Here is a 6,000-nt window from a genome sequence, read left to right on the forward strand (position 1 = left end):
TTGCCCAGGAGATGGAACGGTAATTTTCTTATAATCTTATACCTAGGATAAGATCTCCCCTTTCATCTGCAATAGATTTCTCCTGGTTTCTTGACTGGGAGCCATGGAATTTGGAGGCAGGAAGAAGGTAAATATGAAAGAGTGGGGAGAGGTTCATTTCATTGATTTCATTGAAAAGAAGATAAAGACTAGATTTTAATGCCTGAGGCCCAGCTATGGGACAGGGTGCACAATGTCAGTCATGAGCCTGGAAGTCAAGAAACCCAAGGGATGGTTAGCTGGTTGACTTTACCAACTGAAACGCTATTCGAGAAGGATCTATGAGAGGTAGGCAACAATAATACCACAGTTTAAAATGTGGTTACTGTGGGCAGAGAACTGGCCTGAGCGATCCCTTCAAGGCCAGGTTAAAAGGGAGGGTACCAGGACCAAACATATATATGATCACTAATAGCAAGCTAGACAAAGAGGGGACCACCTACTCTAGCAGCCTGGGGGGGTGATGGTGGGGTATATGGGCTGCGGAAAGGGAACTGGGATGGGGGGAGGACAAATTTGGTGATGAGTACTCCCCTGATTTAATGTTAAAATGTACCTAAAATGCTAACGTGAAAGATATGTAAGCCATTATGATCACAATAAAAAAAAACAAAAACAAAAACAAAACACTAGAAGAGATTTCCTAGAGAATATTTAGCATCTTGTGGTGTGGGGAACAAAGAGCCATCAAGAGAGATGAAGTCATGAAATTTTCCTATACATGAATGTACATGGAATCTATTATGCTGAGTGAAATAAGTCAGAAAGAGAAAGACGCAGAATGGTCTCACTCATCTATGGGTTTTAAGAAAAATGAAAGACATTTCTCAACAATTTTCAGAGACAAAAGAGAGGAGGGCTAGACATTACAGCCCACCTCATGAACCTCACCACAAAGAGTGATGAGTTTAGTTAGAGAAATAACTACATTGCGAATTATCCTAACCATGAGAATATATGAGGGAAATAGAAAGCCTGTCTAGAGTACAGGTTGGGGGTGGGGAGGTGAGGAGGGATATTTGGAACATTGGTGATGGAAATGTTGCACTGGGGGGTCATCTTATATGACTGAAACCCAACCACAATCATGTTTGTATCCAATGTGTTTAAATAAAAAATATTAAAAAAAAGAAAAATTTACTGAATGTTCCCAAAACAAAAAAAAATGTTTTTGCATGAAATCTTCACTAACAGTAAATTACAGTTACTCATACTTTTTTTTTGGATTCTTATGTTTTATTTAAGTGCAATTTTTAAATATATTTTTATTTAACATGATCATAGTTGGGTTACAGTCAGAAACAGAACACCTCCCTTCACCAGTGTAACATCCCCCCTTCCCACGCCCTGCCTGTATTCGAGACAGGCATTCTACTACAGTTATTTGTTTTATAGCTGCATGATTCTGACCTCTATATTATTTAACACAATTATACCAATTCTTTTAAAAAGGTATCTATGGGGGGGGGTTGATGTGTGATGTCAGGCCAGGGTGACAGAAGGAGCATAATTCTATAGATGGCCAAAATTGGTTGGATTCAAAGGAGTCTCATTTTGAAAGCTACAAAGATTCTTCTTTACAATAGGCCAAAGGAGAGACATCCAAACAAGCAATAGATCTCGTGGCACCGTTGTGACTGGAACACTCTATTCTCAACCACAAAACTATCTTTTAAGACCTCTTATTCCATTTTATTCCCACATTTTCAGATTATGGTCCTTATTCTGTGAAAAAAAGTTACAAGATTATATCCCAGAAAGTGGTCTCAACCCTGGGATCAGTGACACATTTGCTGGTATTGGTTTTACTTCAAGTTTATTCAAGCAGCACCAACATCTCAATTTCAATCTTTCATCATAATTTTTTATATTTATTTTTTTTCTACTTTCCTTTATCTTCTTCCTTCTGTTCTAGTGCACCTGTCATGTCCATTTGAATAGGTGGGATTCTTGACTAAGCTTATGAGCAAACCAAGTATGAAATATATAGGAGGTCATGTAATATGTAATATGTAATACATGTAACAAGTAGTATGTAATATGGGTGTTCCAGGACTATATGAAAAGAATATGCAGGATGCAAGTCACTTAAACTAAGCACCAACACAGGAAAATCAACACATTAAAATGTATTGATGCATTGTTTATATAGTGTAAATAGATTTTTGAAGAGAAAATAATAGTCTGGGTGTCTGTGTTATATCAGTTTGGAAGCATCCACTATAATCTGATCTCAGAAGAATTGATTGAATTAAATATCTTGTCAGAGAAATTGCCAATGGAAAAATATGCTATTATGAAGTGTAAGGAAGATAAGCAAAAGCAGAGTTTGCTAAATGATGGCAGAGAACATTGAAAAAGTATGAACAGATATTTCTGCCATTTTATTTCACAGTACTTTCTCCTTTGTTAGGAGAATGCTTGTGGTATGCGATCATACTTAGATGTCCTATATGAATGTAGTTTAATTAGTATAATTGTATTAAATAATATAGAGGTCAGAATCATGCAGTTATAAAAATGTGAAGCAAACTCTGATGATGATGGCTAATATAATTCTCTTATTTTGCTTTTTGTTTTTAGGTTTCCCCCTTCTTGAGAACCAAGCAAAACAGTAACTACAATTACCCTAAACAAATAGTGGAAAAGGTACCTCTATTGCTCATCTAATTGTGAGAGGACAACTCAGGCATGGTTTTGGTTCCATAGTGTTCACCTTAGTAGAAATGGGTCCTTCTTAAAACTGGAACTGGGAATGCAAAAATTGCTTTCTGAATCACAAACACTCTAGAGGGGCATGAAGATCCTGATGCTTACCAGATGCCACCACCAAACTCGGATAAGAAAGGTTTTAGTTTATTTTATTTAATTTTATTGGAACCATTGTGATTTAGAAAGTCTTTCATAATTGGATTTAAGGCATACAGTACGTCAGAACAAATATCACCAACAGTCCAACAGTGTCGACCTTCCTCAACCAATGTTCCCAGAGTGCATCCTAACAACACCCTTTGCTCCCTGGCCTGCCAATATAACAGGCCCTCTTTAAGTTTAGATTGTTATAGATTGAGTCTCTTCATCCTATTGTTGATTTTGGCTAAGATATTTGGTTCTGTCCTTTTTTTTTTATCTCTCAAAACACTAGAGGCCACTTGCCCACTGGTCCTCATCCCTTTTTTTTTCTCCTTCTAAATTTTATAGAAAATGCAGAAGTGTGAGGTAAAACCAAGTAATTTGTGTACCAAGGTACTATGAAAAAGGTGGGAGCCCATATCTAAAAGATTAAAGGGGTGGCAGTATTTTGCATAGGTGCAGGAAATTTAGCCACAAGGTAGGCAATCTTGTCACCTTTCCTGAAAGCTTTAGAAACTTAAGAGTTTCAATGTACACCCCCCCAATTCCATTGATACTACACTTAAAAGAAACATGGTATTTGTGTGCATATATATAAAACTCAGAAATCCTTTACCCATGTGAGCATAGCAGGTTCAAATTTCAGCCTGAATCTGTCTGTTCACATTCCTGATGCAAGTTGCTCTCTGATATTTCTATAGCCTTCTGCACTGTTTAGTTTTGCTTTGTGCATATATATAATACGCACATATTAAATGTTAACATTGATTATCACACATGTATGCATGTTCCTGATTCCTGTACAACTTCAACCTTCCATGGGGTCAGGCTGATGGGGGACAGGGGAGAATCCACTTGTGTGAGGAACTCAGCATGTCCTCCATTCAATTCGATTTGAATTAAACAAGTCATATTTCAAAGAATTTTATTTTTCTTTCTGCAAAGAGGAGTGTTTGTACTTTGTCATAGTTTGGGAAAACTGTGCTGATCACTCTGCTGAAGATTCAGTCCCTACTTTGGATCCTGCTGCTCTTGGCAAGGACCTTTCCTCTTAAGGTCTTATGGAGATATGTAAGCAATGTTGAGAACTCGGACTGACTCTCTCCCCAGTGTCCTCCACAGTAATTCTTATTATTTCTGTGCCCATTTTGTCCTCCCACCTGGCTTCTTGCAAACATGCTTTGTATACTAGAGATAAAATAACCCAAGATCCCAAATTTAAGCAATTAATATGTAGACAAATTTCAGAGTCAAGTATGAAAATAGATATACACATATTCATGAATCCCATGTAAAACCAGTAAGTTTGAGATTGCAAAGTGTTTTGAGGACTTTTACTAAAAATATTTAGAACATTGGTTTGACTTGCTGCATTGTAATTAATGCCTTTAACTTTCACACAATTGAACCAAACTTTAAGATATACTTGGGATACATATCTATTTTCTTGGTTTTTGCTTTATGCATATATCTACAGATATGCATTTTTGTGTACATGTATATCGTGAGACCTAGGACCTCACACATGCAAGGTAATTTCTTACCTGCTAATGTCAGACTACCACAGCATGGTCTTACTATGATTACTCTGCTTTTGTGAGATCCTACTGATTTAAATGACAAGATGTAAAAGTTGAGGTGAACACACTGAGTGCCTATGCCCCTCCACAAGGTGTACGTCCTGTATAGGTACAAGTTGGCTCCATTTCCTCTAAAGTTCTCTCTCAGTTCCTCTGTAATCATTGTACTCTTCATAGTCTCCTTAGAGTTTACCTGCCATCAGACATCTAAACTTCCTGCATAGAATTCTATTACTCTGTTTTATCCTATTCATTCAGGATTGGGGCAGTGACTTCTTTTGTGAGTACTTGGAGTCTGTGTCAAACACTACCTCAGGTAAGTGAAGAATTGACCCCCATTTTCTATCGACTGCTTCAGTATCAGGGTATTGGGATACCCTACAAACAACTTCCTGTGGAAGCTCCCACAGGAAATTTCTGATTCCCAGAGAATGGGCATATAGTTCCTGGGCCCCCATTAGAAGCTGAGATACAGCCTGGCTGGTATTTTGTGGGGACTGGGACTCTACATTAATCCTTATTCTCAGCTTAAGGGAGACCCAGAAGCAGCTATCAGGCTTCTACTCAGTGATGAGATAAATACTCTAGGTCCTGGAGGCCTATGACAAGGAGCTCTGCAACTGGAACTTTCTATCCAGATTAGGGCCCTTATAAGAGAGACAATATCTAGGAGGCCTACATTCAGCTGTGCCTTGCTTTCTGTGAATGAATAGAAGAGGTCCAAGGGCTTACAGGTTCAGCCTGGACAGATGATGACTGTGGAATGAGAGTCAAATCACAGAATCATGGGACATCATACTTAGGTAGATTGCCACCCCCATATACTTTTGTATTTCATTTAGTCCACAGGCTGCAACCATCAAACATCAGAGTGGTAGCTGCCATGGGTGACTGGGTCACAGTAAGTACTGGGAAAACCAAGGGTCTCTTCCAGGTATTCTGTACCCTTTTAAGAAAATGTAGATGTAGGCCCTGATTGCTAGAACAAGGTAATTTGCTCTTTCTCTGGTGCCCTGAGTTCAGACTCAAAGTTCTCTTTGCTTTTACAGACTGCATCAGGATCCAGTCCTTTCAGTCATGACCTACATAAGATCTGGAAATATGTCTCCTTTAGGTGAGGCTACAAATTGATTTTCTCTTATTGATATCCTCTTTGGAATAGATACACATTATTAGTTAGCACTGGTACTCTGGTGAGATAATAAGACTTCAATTATAATATAAAGCTCCAAACAGACTGAGGTTGGTTTTAAGAGTAACAGGAAATTTGTGATAAGTAAAAGGCTTTGTTATGATTCAGAAATATGGCAGCATGAGGGTTTGGGAATCTTTAACTCAGGGACATTCTCTTTCCCAGTGTTGGAGCATATAAGAATCTGAAGGACCAAACCACAATTCCAAGTAAGTAGACACCCAGATCAAACCCCTCTCTATGTTGACACCAACTCCTTCTTAGTGTCAACACCTTTCCTGGGGAAGGAATAGAGTCCTATGCCAGGAGGGAGTTCACCAATCCTGGGAAAACCCA

The sequence above is a fragment of the Suncus etruscus genome, chromosome 12 (genome assembly GCF_024139225.1).
Source record: "Suncus etruscus isolate mSunEtr1 chromosome 12, mSunEtr1.pri.cur, whole genome shotgun sequence".
Classification (NCBI taxonomy): Eukaryota; Metazoa; Chordata; class Mammalia; order Eulipotyphla; family Soricidae; genus Suncus; species Suncus etruscus.